At 43.3% G+C, this 16,714-nt stretch overlaps 1 long non-coding RNA gene across 1 annotated transcript in view; it reads right to left on the reverse strand.

Annotated features, from left to right (window-relative positions):
- The window catches only part of LOC118156389, a 43,792-nt gene extending 39,560 nt beyond the window's left edge, over window positions 1-4,232 (reverse strand). The window contains exon 1 of the long non-coding RNA XR_004746247.1: window positions 2,855-4,232. This is a non-coding gene — a long non-coding RNA (uncharacterized LOC118156389). The remainder of the gene's footprint in view (window positions 1-2,854) is intronic.
- Window positions 4,233-16,714: the final 12,482 nt, after the last annotated feature.

Below are 16,714 nucleotides of genomic sequence, written 5' to 3' on the forward strand. Positions count from 1 at the left end.
TAATGAGGGCTCTCCCTCCCTCTCATTTCCCTAGTGGAGGAGGGGTCGCATCATCGTGACTGAACTTTAGTAAAGCTTTGTAAATCTACAAAGATTTGTGTCTGGTTCCCTCCATGTTAGTGCAACATTCCCAGTCACTTTTGTGACAGCAGTGAAACAGACAGAGATTATAGAAATCTCACATGCCATTAGGGGAATATTTTATTAAATAAGAAGTCTTCTTTTCTCCATGAGAGACAGTTCTCTCTAGTGCTCACAGATATTCTTACATTGTCAGCCCATATTTTTGTGATCCTTTCCAGGGGACTGTAAGAACTTTATTAGCATGAGATAATTTAGACTTCTATTACCCTGCCTAAACTGTGGCATGAGGAGCATGGGTACAAACTGTAAATGCAAAGCAGCAGCTAAGTGCACTGGAGGTCTCACCTAGTGCCTTACAGAAATCCCTGTGGAGAGAAATCAGCTACTGATACCTCACTGCAAAGGCCCATCACTCAGGCCATGGCAATTCATTTTTAATCACGGGATGGAGCTGGTTGAGCTGGCATCATACAAGAAAACTGGAGAACAGGGGAATGTGCACCCCACAGCATTTAATGGGGGAACTAAGGCAGTTTACATGCCAAGGGGAAGAAAAGGCAATAGCAGAAGGAATCTTAAAATATTGCCCGTAGAGGAACTTTGCTGGGCCAAGCTATGCCTTGAAAAGTCCAGCCCGTGTCCCTTCAGGATCAAGTGACAGGGGCATATCCCTGAGATGTTTCTCCTCCTGCTTGGAAGCCCCTAGGTCAGCTGCACACTGCCATCTCCTGGAAGAAAGGGAAAAGTACATTCATCCAAAAGCCTCAGTTACTGGGAAGAGGGGTTTTCATCCTAAAATGTCCTGTCGCTGCCTCTACTGCTTGCAAGAGTCATTGTGGCCCTCCACATGGCCAGCTTTCAGCCCTGGTAGTAATTTCTTTTTCCAAGGTCACCTGCAGGAAAACCAGAAATAGGAACAAAACATCCTGACTTCAAATCTTGCACTTTAATCATATGGCCACTGCCTCCCCCTTGCCTTTGCCAATTTTATACTGTCTTGCTTGCAGCGACATTCATGCTCCACAGCACCACTCTCTCTCCTCCAAAATGAAAATCAATAGAAGTCAACACTGATTTAAAAACCAAAGCAAATGAACTTTTCAGTAACTCTGACAATCTCACAGAAAGGACGGAAGCACTCCATACACCAACACCACGCTGGGTTTCTAGGGCCTTGAGTGCTGTATCCAGACTGCTCTGCTTCCCCGTGCCACTTCCACTATGAAAAACCAAGCTCTTAAATCATGTTTTACACAAGAGAATGTCAAAATCTACCATCCTGTACCACCCTGGAGAAAGTAAGAGGAGGATATAATAGCTAAAACTACCAGCTCTATTTATGTATCAGCAAGACCTATACTGCTGGATAAATATGAAAAATCCCTGGGAGAAGAGCGATTACGGTAAGAGTGGCTTATCTGCATGATATTTGATTAACAGATAAGGAGCTAAACAAGCAGTGATTTCTGTTTGGCAACCTGTCCTATTTCCTCCTTGAATGGTGGAATGTTTAAAAAATAAAGCAAAAAGCCTATTTTTAGAAGCAGTGACTTCTTGGCAATGACCTGTTCCCGCATCCTGGACAGCTGACACCCAATGAAGGTTTGGGGAAGGAGGGCACCCGCGCTGCTGGATGCCTCACTGGCCCCCTCCAGCCCCACAGCCACCACGCACAGCACCACAGCCACCATACCGGTACCTCCCAGGGGACCTCAGCAGCTAGAGGTGCAAGGCAGAACCCAAGTCCCCTTGAAAGTAATAGTAAAGCTTCTGCTGAATTCAGTCAGGTCAGGGCACAGTCCAGAGATGTTCTTAGCAGAGACCTCTCATTTTTCAGAGGAGCTCATCCTGCTCCTCTTGGCACACTCCTCACCATGTGAACCTGGGCATGATGATTCAGCCCAGGGATGAGGAAGGGTCTGCTGGTGGTCAGGGGTGGTGGGGTCAATGCTGAAGGAGCACCTGCACAGTTGCCTGAGAGCAGACCAGGAGCTGACAATGGCAGAAAGGTAATTCAACTCTCTTTTGGAAAAAAAAAAAAAAAAAAAAAAAAATCCCTGTGGAAAACACTCAAATGCATATAATTCACCACTGTTCTTTTTTGCTAGAAGCCTGGCCACAGGGTAGGTATAATGATGAAAAACAGAAAAAAAAAAAAATAGAAAAATTCTCTTATGGAAAAACCTCAAAAATACGCAACCTCAAAAATATCCTTCACATTAAAGATGTGTTTCTCTTATACAACTGAAGAAAATCCTGCTTGAAAGTGAACTATTTTGTAGTTCACATTATGTTCTTTGCATCGAGTTGGAGGTGGCAGAACTTCTCTGGGGAGCCTCACACAGAGATTTCATGGGTTTCCTTTTTTTTCCCATTTTTTTTCAAGTATTCTATGTGCAAAACCTAATGGCTTGTTTTTCTACTTTCCCGGAGAGAAAAAATGATCCTGATTCAAAGCAGCACTGAAATACAAGGCTCTGCCAGATGTTACATAAACGATGATGTAATGCCAAAGTATTTCATTACACATGCAGCTCTGTTCTTCAGCCCAGCGGTGATTTATTACATTTTGTCAATCCCATTTTATGTACCCACATCATTTTTACATCATTTTTCTTCATGACATTGTTACATTCTCACAGAAGCACATAGAGATAACATCATAACAGTGCAGGCAATGAAGTTAGCATTTTACAAATAATGTTACTAATAAATAAGTATACCAGTGAGGGGGAAATGGTCTGTTTGAGAAAGTGAAAAGCAAATTTACCTTTGAATAATCTGATGGGGGGGAAGAGGCCATAGCTCCAATAAAAATCGAGGCTGTATCCTCTCGAAGCATCTTCTGCCTTCATGCAGAACAGTGAGAAAATGCCTCTCTTGCCTCTTTTCAGCTTAATCTCACATTCTCTTTGTTTTCCTAATGTGCTCTGTGTGCTGCCAGCTAGATCTGATACACCAGCTGCTTGGTCAAAAAGATTCATCAGCGAGTGCAAGAAGATCAACACTTAAAATCTGTTTTGACCCTGAAATTTTCAAGCTATAAGATATATTAGCTTTTTTTTCCCCTAATCTTCCTTGAAGATTTGTTAGAAAAAGCACACCCAGCAACATTGTTTGATATACAGAGAAAAGGAATTGCAGAAACAATAAGCTGAAAAGATACGAAGGTTGCATCAAAATAATGCAGCAGGATACTTGAAAGATGCATTCCTACAGAAATATGGTTAAAGAAAATAACCCCTCTGATGAGCTGAATGCCAAGAATCCTGTTAGATGACTGAAGCAGGGAAGGTATCTTTCCTAGCAGGCAGCCATTAACCTGCATCATGCAAAATGATGCAGTGAGAAGATGCACCTAGTAATAATTTGAAGTTTCCTTGTTCCAAAGGACACGGGGACAAATTCTGCTTTTTCTATGTCACTAGAAAATCAAGTGACTCTGCTGTTTTAAATACCATGTGCCCCCTTTGGCATATAAAAGGCATATCCCCCTTTTAAGCAGAGTGTCTGCAGGACAGTATTTTTTACTTAGTGGTTAAGGAAAGGGTCAGCAGAAGACTCAATTATATGTTTAATTCTCATTAATTTCAATGGTTAACCACATGCTCAGAGTTTTGGCTAAACCAAAGCCTCATTCTCCCGCTCTTTGTGATATGCTTGGGCCCTATTCCAAAGACCATTAAAATTTGTCAGAGGCCACCCACGGACTGCTCTGTATCTTGGATTTCATTGCAGAGTACTCAGCCTACCCGAAAATGTCAATGTTTCACAGAGACATGCTTCTGCACTTACATATAGCTGAGTTTTTCCCAGACGTGGATGTCAGAAGTAAGCTGTCCATCTGTCCAGAAAGGAAGCATTGCTCTCTGCTCCAGGACATCTCTGAGTAGATGTCTGGTCCACAACATATTCTTAATGTCTAAAGCAAGCAGAGAGATAAGCTGGGGTTTATTTTTACTCTCTGCATGGGTTTCAGAACATTTTTAACTAATGCTCTAGTTGCATTGGCAGGTTGGGACTTGCCATGTCCTCTTGTTTCTGTTCCCCAGCTGATGAGACTCAATTTTCCAGCAAAGGTAAGGACAGAGTAGAAGTGGAGAAACCTCAACATGCCACACATTTCCACCTCAAGTTAACACGAGATCTGGCCAGGCAGAATCTTTAAAACAAAAGTCAAGCCTTTCTGCAGTTGCTGTTTATGTACTCACAAAATGTAGACCCAACCAACCACATCACTGTGATAAGTCATCTCTACCGCCATTAACTCAAAAGAGGGATGTGTGGGGAAGGGCAGGCATGGAGAAGGGAAAGGACTTGCCCAAGACTGTGCAGAAGAAAAAATGGGTCTCCCAAGCACCTTGCCATTATGGTAAAATGTCACCTGAGAGCAGAGCTTCATCTCCTCGGAGTAACTTCACTCAAAATACTCATGGGTAGCCTTGGAGGTTCGGCCTCTTGATCAGCATGCACCTCCAGGTGCTCAGCAGCTGGTGCCTCAGCAGCAGGTGAGACATCCTTCAGCTGGTCAGAGGGCATGTTACTGGCAGGGACATGGGGAGCCTGCAGCCCCCCACACCAGCCCTTGAGGACGGTGAAGATGGACCAAATGGGACTCATCCCCTCTCAGGTCCAGTGGTGCAGACGGAAGCTGACCTGGGCAAGGTTCGTGGGGTGGCACCTGAGTTGGGGAGGAGGGACATGGTGCAGAAAGCGAATATGAATGCAACACAGCCATCTTTTCAACCTGGCTCTGTGTGAGGGTACACAGAGATGAATAAAGAGCTTTTAAGGAACCGTGGCATACACAAGGATACAACCCCTCAGCGGGTGCAGGCTGCTTTTGTTTTCTCGTCGGAATTAAAAAAAAATAAAAAATAAAAAAAAAATGTTATTATCTAACTAGCCATGAGATTTAAACTGGGGCAAATAGGAGTTTGATTTCTTTTCAGATAAAAGAGATGTTACAAATGACAATTTTATCTTGCATGGAGGCGTGACAAAGTATGAGACAGAATCCTTCTTGATTACAATCTTCCATCATTTTGATTTTATAATTACTGAATGGAATCAATCAGCTTTCAATTGTTACCTTGGCGAAAGATTAAAACATCATTACTTGTCATACATATTTCACACTTTAGCAAATTTTAATAAACTGAATGCATGAGAAATGGTCGTATTATCTTTCATGGCACTGGGATGCTAATGACATTTCTATTGATTTTAATTCACATTTGTTGGTCAAAATTACTCAGATTCAGGCAAGGCATGGGCTCCCATAATCAACACTAACAAATGAAGACTGCTGAGCACTGAAATGGCTAAAATGGAATCATTAATCAGAAATATCATTAAAATAATTGCCAATGAGCTAGGGAGGTCTTATCTTCCTAATGATCATCCTTTATGGTGTATCGATCCGTATATAATTGGTACGTGTTGGTGATCTCTCCATGAGAGTGATAAGGTGGAAGCAAAGTGCAGCGCCACAAAGCAGGTGACACAAGACAACCACAGAAAGATGTCCTGGGTGCAGCTGCCTGTGAGCACCAAGGGCCATGAAGGCCACTTTCACTGCCCCAGCTGCTTTGGTGGGAAGCCAGGGTGCCTCCTCAAGGAGCCAGCTTTGGTGTGCCACAGCAGAGACCTTTTGCTTATGGTGCTCATTGCCTGGGTCAGGCAGGATGGGCACTTCAGACCCCCAGACAGCGGCATCCCCTGCCAAATCCCAGCTGGTGCCAGCACGGGCTGCTACACCTGCTGTAGCAGTCCCACAGCTGTGCCAGCCTGGTCCATGCAAGACCATGACACATCTCCCATAAATAAAGAGACAGGGAGCATCCACCAGACACCATGGGGCCTCCAACAAGGGTGTCTCCTCCGGGTGAGCCACAGTAACTCATGGGGCTGGGCAGGGCGAGCTTACAGTCCTCAGTGGTACACACAGACCTTAGAGGAAACACTGAGGATGACACAACAGCCTCATAAAAATGCATTATATCATACTGTGGTTCTCATGCTGATAACATGGTACCTCCTTTTTATCACTATTTGCATAGTAAGACCATGCAAATGGTCTTACTCATCGGTTCCTGCAGATTTTCTGTGTGCTTCTACACACAGCAAATGTTGAAAAAGCCTCCAGCTTTGACACATTGCTTTAAATACCTTTTGATACAAATTATAGGACAATATGCTTCTCTCGGTATATACACTGTGATTAAACCCATAGTCCAAGCTATCCTAAATAGCCCTGTCAATTTAGACAAGCAGATATACTCAATATTCCTGAAAACCAAGCCACGCTGATACACCAATAGACTCAGAACCTTACCTTGTAGGACACAGTTTTGGAAATCCATTCCAACCAGCATTTTTATGCTGAATCACATTTTGTTATTTGAAATCATATTGGTGTTTTCTCTTCCACTTCTAAGCAAGACTTAATAGCAAGGTGATGTCATTAGGTCTTGAATTACTCAGAGTTCATTACAATTATCAATACACTACAGAATATTTACTAATATACTCTGAAATATTATAAATAATTAAAACTTAAATACATTTGTTGAATTAATAGAGTACATTTTGTGATACATTTTTTGGTTCTTATCCTATGGTCCAATACTGGGATGCTATTAGCCTACAGTTCTGCAAGCTTTTAAAAATCAACTTAGAGAAAGCCCTTGAGATGTGCCATTAACACCAACAGAGCCTGCTGCTTACCACTGATCTTCTTGAGCTCCTGTGCCAATCAGCGGAGTTAGGTAGGTTTAACACCCTGCAGGGCAACTCAGTAATACTGCCTCCAGCTTTATTGTTTTAATGTGTGTCCTGAAAGACACATGCAATTCACTGATTTACAGCCGTATCTCACCAGTCACAGAGCACGTTAGAGAAATTGTGTAACTTAGCCAAACTACCAGCTGATCTCAGCTATTACCACCAGAAACCTTCATTGTCCCTCTCTTCATCATCACCAAGCATAAACATGGGTGGGTTTATGTCAAACAGCGGTACTATAAGTCATGTTTTAAATGTGCATAATGCAAAACAGCATGTTTAGTAGTGCCCTTAAAGGCGGTGTGTCTCTTCTAGTGCTGTTGTGTTTTTTGTTTCTCAGGTCACCAGCACAGCAGTATGGATATGCTGTTGCATCCCTTTAGAAAATGCTGCAATTTAAGATCCAGCTTTACCAGGGGTAGAAGATGTATACCTGCTGTGGTATACATGTGGTTTCCTCTTAGAAACCATGCAGCATCCTGTTACACAGTTATGTGCACACCTAACAATTCAACAGGCCCTGCCCTAAAAATTGCTAACTCATTTGCAAGGCATAATAGAACAGCAAATAAAATAGAATATGCCCATCATTCACTGCAAATCATTTAACTACATAAAGAAAGTGAGATATAGGTCCTTAGAAAACAAAATGTGGTGAGTTCCTCAGTACAGTCCTGCTGAAAACAGAAGACTGGTTCCCTGCACCCACTTCATCACAGAAATTACCAATCAGCCGGTTCCAGCTTCTCCAAGAACAGGCAAGCTGGTCCTGAGTCTCCGTTCTGCAATGTACAATACTGAATGAAATCCAAAGATATCAGGAGGAACTAGAGAGATCTCTCTACAGTTTGGCATGCATGAGCAGAATTTTATGGACACCATGAACAGCAAACATAAGAAAGATATTCAAAAAGCTGCATCGGCTGAAAGTCTGGTTCTTAAGTGTTTTAAAGGTATGTCAGGGTTGAGAACATCACACTGGGTCATGTTACAGGCTTGAGCACTACATTTCAAGGCTATTCGCATCATGATTTCCTGATACTCTCCCTCTCCTAAAAGACATATCTGCTAAGGCATTCTTGTAAACAGCAGAAACATTTCAAAAGCCAATAGGCAATTTGAGATCAAACTCTACTAAAGGTAAAATACAAATATATGTGACAGGAAAATGGAACTGAGCTTGGAGCTATAAAGAAGAGAAACACAGAAACACCCCCTAACCTTAATCCACTGCTCTGGACCAGCAGTACCAAAAAACAGTAAGCATGGACTACAAATACTAACCTTCCCCCATTCCAGGACAATAAAATGTGCTTCCCTTGTCCACTTGCACTTCTTGAGAATGGGAGAGACAATAACCCCTAACTGCTTCAGCAGAAGCACATACTACACTGTTTCTTGACATTTTTTTTCATGCTTAAAGATCACTTTTCCAAGCAAAGCTGCTCTTGCATTTCCCTTCAATTTGAGGCCCCAGGCAAGCTCTCCCAAACAACTTGTTCATATCCATAAAATCAAGAAATTCCAGCCTCTGAATTTCCTTGGCAACTGGTGAGCAGCCAGGAAAACATTCTCTCATATCAGCTCACAGGATTTCACATATTCACCAGGAAAATGTGGCACCACGAAAACAAAACAGCAGTAACTCACCAGGAAGTCGGCAGCATTTTTCTTCCGATTATAGTGTCTCTGGAATAACCAGGCACTGTCCTTCACATCCAAAAGTACAAGAAAAGACACTGAGTTTTATCTTGTTGATGATTTGTTGATTAATGGTTTCCTAACAGTCGAGGTCATTTACTGCATATCCAACATGACTGATGCAACATACTGTGGTAATAATCTCAGATCAGAGGAACATCAAAAATGAGCCTTGAGGACAAAATTCTCCCATTCCCATTCCCACTTAATGGCCATTTATAAAGCTACAACAAGCCTCCAAGTGCACCTTGAAACACCAGATTTAAGCCTCTGAGCCTGACTGGCAAAGTAAAATAAATGCAGAAGAGTTTACTTGCTGTATGTTTCTAGCTTTAGAGGCCTCTTACGGTATCACTATTAAAAAAAAAAAAAAAAAAAAAAAAAATCAATACAATTACAGCAGTGACACAAAACCAATAAAGCAGATAAATTCAGAGTTGAGGAATCACTCTTACACTACATCAGTCCCTAAGAGAACAAAACATGTTTCTAAACTAAAGCCTCATTAAGATGTCATGTACTCTTCCTGTTTTCCTTTCCATGGTCACTGGTTACCAGGGCTTCTCCTTTCTAATCAGTTCCTCTTTAATATCTTGCTCATACTGGGTGAAATGTTGGCTCTAGAGCCAGTGTGAGATTTTCCATTCACTTCAGCAGGACCAAGACCTCACACTCTGAGTGTACTGTGCCTGTACATTGGCATAGCCCTGTGATGCCCCTTCTGCCCTGCACTGCTGCCCACCGTGTGCCCTTGCCAAACCTCTGCCTACCAGATATCCCTAAAGCCCCATCAGCAGCAATGAATTCCTGCCTTTTACTGAGCATATGGCTCATATATGTGTATGTGTATGGACTGGGAAACAGATATGGATATGGATACTGATATACACATACGTATCTCTGATTCCGAAGAGGGAAGGTACTTACAGCTAAACTAGAGACTATGGATCACACTGCTCTGTCTGCTCATGCAGCTGTCCCAGGTGTATTAGGCCATGGCACCAGCCCCAGTGCTGCCCAGAGACCCAGCTGCACAACCCAGTCCACTTCGAAGCAACAGGACACTGGAGAGGTGTATTCTCCTGATCCAGAAGCTTCACCTCCCCTCTGCTCTAAACCAGGTGGGATTTGGACTGCAGTTCCCAAGGGTCTGATACTCACTCAGGGCTATGGGGACAGCCATGGGGTTGACCCATCATGGAGGGGCAGAGATCTCCAAGGGATCTCGTTTCAACATTTATCCCAACATTTATCCACTCATGGACTGACACAAGTCCATCACCACTCATGGGGAAGAGACAGAAATGGGTTTCAGGGCTGGGGAGGGGATAAGGGTGAATCAGCCTCTCTCTCATAACTTGTTGATTTTGTCTTTTCTGCTAAAACCATAATACACTTTTAACATCTTTATAGATGTATATGGAAGTGTCAGTTCTGTTGTTGTTATGTACTGTTAAAAAAGCTATAAATGCCTTATGACTCAAGGATCTCCAGCCAAAAGAGTAGAGCTTAAAAATGGAACGAAATTGCCATCCATAATTTAAATGGGCAGCATTCCCATTGAAAAATGCTTTTCAATTTAAACTCTATTAACAGGAAATTAGAGATCTCCCATCACAGTGTTATTGTTTATTTTAAAAGAAAAACTAAGAACATAAAAATACTATCAGCACAAATCTTTGATAGACCCAGAAATAAATTAAACCATTTTATTATGTCTTTTACCCCCAGTGTTTATCTTATAGTTTCCAACAATTTAAATATATGCAGAGACAAAACTATCAAGGATGGAGTGCAAATTGAAATTTAGGGCCAACTCCTTGCTGCTCTGAAGTCAGTGACAGAACTGCCACTGATGTCCATATGACCAGCATTTAGACTGAGGTGTTTGTATTAACAGCTACTACTACGAAGAGGTCTGACCCTTGACTCTTTGCATGACCAATCTATTGTTGTCAAGAGGAGATCACCACAATCACCATGTGTAAAAAAAAAAAAAAATTATCCTGCTGCCTGGATTCACTAGGAAAAAAAAAAAAATAGGTATAGGCATAATGTATGTGTATTTTAGGAATGAAAGCCTGTATACATTCCTATGTAGCTGTGGGTGCAGCTGAGTGTGTGTCAAAATGGTAAAAAGACCATCACATAGATGGGAAGCTGAGTCTGGGATTAGTTCTTGTTAAATAGTTACTTGTGCAATGTAGGGTTCAGCAAAACAGGTAACTCAATATTCCAGCTGCATTTTTATTTGCAGAGCAACCAGTAGCCTGAGGCATAATTTTAAAGGGTCCAAAACTACCTGATTTAGAAAAATGACAACATCACATGCCTTTTCTTCCAGGAAAGATTCTGAAAGTTCCTCATTCCAGTCTGGCCAGAAATGCAATACTGTCATACTGTCAGTCTTCCTTATAACACTGGAGCTCCTCTGTTGCTCTTGTCTAAAACCAAGAAGAATAAAGAGGTGGGAAAAAAAAAAAAAAAAAAAAAAAAAAAAAAAAAGAGAGAGAGAGAGAACAAAAAGGCTAGCTAGAATTTTGCAAACCTCAAGAAAATCACAAACCATAATTGCAATGACAATTAAAATGTTCCCAGTCATTGCAAGACAGCCAGGAGAGTTCCTGGCTGTCTTCCGTTTGAGTATTATTTTCTATTTTCATATGAACTGTATTAGCCCAGTCATTCCTTGATCTAGTTTTATCAGTTTGCTTTTCCCATACCATGTTTTTAGCAAAGAATTTCTGCATGTTTACAGTAAAGAAACGTGACTTGTAGCAGTATGGGGCTGCTTGTTTTTCTAGCTCATATCCCCCGTCATATGCCCTGAAGGCTTGGTCTCTGTGAACCAATGAAACACTGAAGAGCACCAATAAAGCTTGATAATAACTAACGGTGTCAAAACATTTAGAGAAATGGGACAATGCCCTTCAGTGAGCTACATTTTATGGGAGGAAAGAAGTCAGTAGGATGCTGTTGGTTTCAGCAGTTTTCGGTAGTGGCCGAGTCCATGGTGGCACAGCCTGGCTCATGAGGGCACTGCCTGCCTCAGAGTGGTGGTGTCTCTGCAATCCCATGGAAAAGAGAGGGAGAGAACAAGGGAGGGAGAGAAGGCTGGAGAAACAGCACCAGGAGTCACTGCACTTCTTGAACTCTGGCTTCCTGCTGCTTTGTCCCTTACACCTGGGCTTTCTAAGAGGGCACAACTTCTAGTGAAGATTTCTTTTATGAGGAACTTCCAAAATACCATTTTCCAATGGCGATTTTCTATGGAGTTTAATAAAGAGTGAATGCAGAAAACTGCCTTTCCTCCAAAGGAGTCCTTCATCATATTTCTTCTCTATCCTCTCTACATAATTTTCATAAAAAAATACTTGAAATCAATGTTTCTGCATCTTTGGCTCAAATCAGCCCAAAGCTTCAGGTGAGACATGCAAACATTAAGACAGACACACACCACATGGCTAAAACAGCACTCTCTTTTGGGGGAAAACAGGGCAAAAAGGATAGGTCTTAGCTGTTACGGTACTGATGCTAAACTTCTTGACAGGAACACCAACAAGTGAACACATGTCACTTTCTTGGTGCTGAAGAGGCTATTAAGCTCTAAGAGATGGTAACTGACCAAATTAAACCCACAGATTCACCCCATAAACTTCAGTTACGGAGATCCTCCCATGCAATGCAATTGCCATCAGCGCCTAAACCTCCCTTCTGGCAGCTCTGGTGACAGTGCTCTGTCCCCTCTGGAGATGCAGTTTTCTATGGTGGCTGCATCTCCAGAGGGTATAGGGTCAGGGTGTCTCCTCGGTGAGACTGGGACCTCTGAGTGAGGGTCTGTCCTCAGTGGGGGTGGGCCTGGGCACCTCTGGGCTCCCCGCCCGCACCGGGGAACCAGGCTGAAAGCGGTTTTTCACCAGCATCACCACAGACACACCAGACGTGTCTATGTGGTAGGACAGACAGAGGAACAGGCCCACCTCACCTTCCAGGTGCAATGTGAGCCATCCCATCTTGCGAAGCACATGGCCACACCAGCCTGGTGTTGGTTTAAGCTCATAATCTTTCTAGCGGGCAGCTTGCGTTCACCCCGGCTGAGCCTCCCACACCACGCACACACAGGCTGAGCTGCTTCAGGCCTGACCCGCTCTGAGCACAGGCAGAGCAGCGCCGACCCCTCCAGCCTGCCCTGTGGCTGTGTTTTAATGGCTGTTAGACCCAAGCTCTCCATGTCACGGCACATTTAATGTGCTTCTGGCTGCTCGGGGGATGAGAAAAATGAGCCTCAGTAACAGACTTCACTAGAAGGTCTGAGACAAGACATCTCCCTCAGCCCAGTAATCCAATTAGTCCACAGGGAGAAGCTGGATCATCTCAGGCCTGGACTAACTAGTCCAATGCTTTTTCCTGAATTCTGGTAATCTTCTTCCACACCCCATTTGGCTTTACTCTCACTACCAAATCCAGACCTGGCACCACAGGCAACTCTCTAGATTTCAGTGGCCCTGCACTTGCAGATGCCCGTACCAGACCTTGCCCTTCATTGCCCCTCTCCTACAGAGCTGCCCATCGGGTGCTGCAGCCTGAGTGCACACAAAGCAACCCTTCATGCCACAGCGTCCGCTCTGGGTGAGCTCAGTGATCTCAGGCTGTTCCTGTAACCTTGACTAAACCCTTTCTCTTTTTCTTTGCTAAATCCACCTACTGAAAGAAAGGCCGCTTCAAAGGGAGACTGTCGCCCTGCCTGACATCATGGCATGTTGAGATAATTCAGAGTTGTTATGATAAATGTTCTGTCTAGTGGCATCAAGAAACAAACAACGGGCTCACAGCAACATAAGATTAAACATGTTTTTGCAATTATCTGGGGAATTGTCTTGCTGACCATGTCCTTTCTTGCTATTTTTTACAGCCTGCAAAGAACAGAGAACCTTAGATGGTAGTGTGACATTCAGCTGCAGTGCTTCAGGCCCCCAGAAGGGCAAGACAGGTCTGCTATAAGAGAGTTTTCACCTGTCATATTTCCAGTCTCTGGACCACAAGCTCCTCTTGGTACATTTGAGAGGGAAGCAGTGCTGCTCACTCCTGGGCAGGTAACAGTGCACCATCAGCTTGGTGGAGGTAGGCTATGCTCTGCCAGGAAAGAACAAGTCTGGGTGGCAAAAGGCAAAAGGATTTGCAGTGAGGGAAAGCAGAGCCTGTCAAGCCAGAATGCAATGAAAGCCTTGATCCCAGCCACCGAGGGATGTGCCAAAGAGCCTGGTACTCTGCAGCACAGCCATGAAAACACTAAGCTTTGCCAAAGAGCAAGTGGGAGCAGATGGAGCAGGCTGGGGAGTACAAAAACATGAGCTCAGAGCTGCATGCAGGACCAGATTATGAAAGAAAAATAAATACAAAGTAGTTCACCAGAGTAGCTCCATCTCAGTTCAACTGTTCCTTGCCTTACCATCCCCCAGTACATTTCTTCCTTTGGTTTCCATTTTCATTGCTTCTCCAACAAGGACTTACCACTTAGGTTCCTTTCTTCTATGACACTAGTACAATCACATGAAATCTCACAGGGTAAATAAGCTTTGAGTGCTTATGCTGATGAGTTTCCTTGGGGCCAGAACCAAACCCATGCCCCAAGACTGCCTGAGGGTACCCACTCTGTGTTGAACACAGCCAGGCCCATCCTTTGGCACTGAGACCAGATGCAGCAGCAGGGCCCATGGCATGGTCTCCTCCCTTCTGCAATGGGTCCCTGCATAGTGACTGCCAAACAGGAACAGCCCTGGCTGGTGATTACTCCCAGACTGTGCCCACAAATTGCTTGGAGAGTGAAAAACAGCCAGGGCCACACATGCCAGGAGCTAGTCTAACCATTTCACAGTGCAGACACTTCAGTCCTGTGCCCAGGTGTATTCACTGATTAATTGACCAGCTAGGTTCACAACCCCTGGATGTGCACTTTTCTACTCACCAGCCTTAGGTACTGACAAAAGCAGTAGAGGTCTCAGTGATATGTAGCTCCCTGAGCTTTGTGAAAATACACAGCCAGGCAGAGGAGAGATACCAAGACTTGCATCCCACCACAGAAAAGATTTCAGCATGAATTTGCCTGAACTTTTAAACCATATAGGATCCACATAGATTAGGACCATCATAAACACCTCAACAGCAGGAAAAGTATTATTCAGGCTTAATTAACATTTCAGTGGCTGGAAAGTCATTCTAGATAACTTACATATCATTATTAGTTACATTTTTGGCAAAAAATAAATATTAAAAAAAAAAAAAATCAGTTTCACATAATCATTAAGGTGGGAAAAGACCTCCAAGATCATTTAGTCCAACCATCCCCCTACCATTAATATTGCCCACTAAAATGTTCCTATGTTCACATTGACTTTTTATTTCCCTTCCCTCTTCTCCTTACCTTACCTGCATTTCTTAAATCTCAAAACAGTCTTTTTGCCAACACTATGTTCTAATACGGGCAAAAATGTATCTTGGGTATAAGCCAGGATTCTCCAGAGACCAGGCCCTATTACACACCTTGTCAAAACAGGACCTGAGGAATACTAGTATGGATGTTAGCAAATAATAGTATGTGGAAAAAGCCTGATATATTCCAGGACAACAAAAAAGAAAACACCTGCCTATTCAAGCAGCATACATATATACACACAACAGCTCAGCGATGGTCAGAAATCCTCTGCTCTGCATCCTGATAAAGTGGAACAGCTGTCCCCCAGAGGCCTGCAGAAGAGGAGATGAATGTGTAATGTGAATTCTGCCTTCAATTTATGGCTTAATTTTAAAATAACTGGAAATAAAACATGAAGAGGAATATCACCTACAGAGAGAAGTCTGAACTCTGCTTTCTGTCACTTTCCTACAGTATCCATTTGTTTCTGCCAGCACGGAGAGCTTTCTGAATATGCTGGTGCCATGAGCTAAGCCTAGGGCCAGGTTTGTTCCCAAGGCTGGGCTTGCCCACCAACCACTTCTTTTCAAGTCCATACATCTGCAGTCCTCCACAGCCCTGAGTGCCTGAACATGGGCCCATGGCAGGATACAGGAACACAGGGAAGCGGATCACAGGGCACAGACCATCTGTTGTCTTGAATTCACCATGTCTCCATCGTGTTCATCATGTTCTCATGCCTGCACTACCAGCCCGCTTCAACTTTCCACTAGAGTTAGAAAACTGAGGTGGGCTAGTGGAGGCTGGTCATCAATGCTTTTATCTCCGCATCATCCAGGAGGTTGGAGAGCACAATGTTTTTATTGCTAATGTTTGTATGATGGACTCTACAAGTGCTGCCTTCAGTCATGCTGGGGAAGGGAGAAATCTGAAGCAAAATGCTGTTGAAAGAGGTCCGTGTGGTTCAGCTTCTCAGCAGCATATGTTCCTTGTTACTCAGGACTGTCAGAAGGGAGGGAAGATGATATAAAATAAGAGCTAACTGAGGCTGCTGTTTTAGGATGGAAAGTTAGCATCACATATTTGTCTCTACTTGCACTAGCCATGCTTTGTAAGTTTCCTAACGCGGGATTCACTTTGTCAGCAAAACAGATCATGTGTTAATTTACATCCTTAGGAAAGACAGCAGTGAATCATTTCCAATGCTTCAGGTGTTCTATTCATAGCGCTTAATGAATTTTGACTGGAAAAATGAAAAAAAAAAAAAAAAAAAAAAAAAAAAAACTCTCTGAGACAATTTCAAGTATTTATTTCAATTTTATTATTAAACAAAGTCTTAATGAATGAGAAATTGACCTCGTGGTTAAACCATTGGCCTAGGGCTGAAGTTCCGTCACCACTCAGCTCCCTATGAAACCACATTGCTTCATTGGTCTCTGCCGCCTTTATTCCCTCTGCAAAACCTTTTAGCAAACCACACACATGATCTTGGGAGACGATCAGTTTCTGCATGCATTGCTGCCATCAAAGGGCCAAACCTTGAACCAGCTCTTGCATCCATGAGGAATGCGATCAGGCCAAGTCAGCAGGATTTTATCCATTAGGGTAAGTCTCCTCAGCCGCAAAAAATGATGAAGAGCTGCTGAGCCCTACCAGCCTCACTGTCAGGCAGAGTCTGTCAGGCAGCAAAGCAAAGTACAGCCTACCCCCTTTGCCTCTGACCACAGGAAA

This window comes from Oxyura jamaicensis, chromosome Z (genome assembly GCF_011077185.1).
Source record: "Oxyura jamaicensis isolate SHBP4307 breed ruddy duck chromosome Z, BPBGC_Ojam_1.0, whole genome shotgun sequence".
NCBI lineage: Eukaryota > Metazoa > Chordata > Aves > Anseriformes > Anatidae > Oxyura > Oxyura jamaicensis.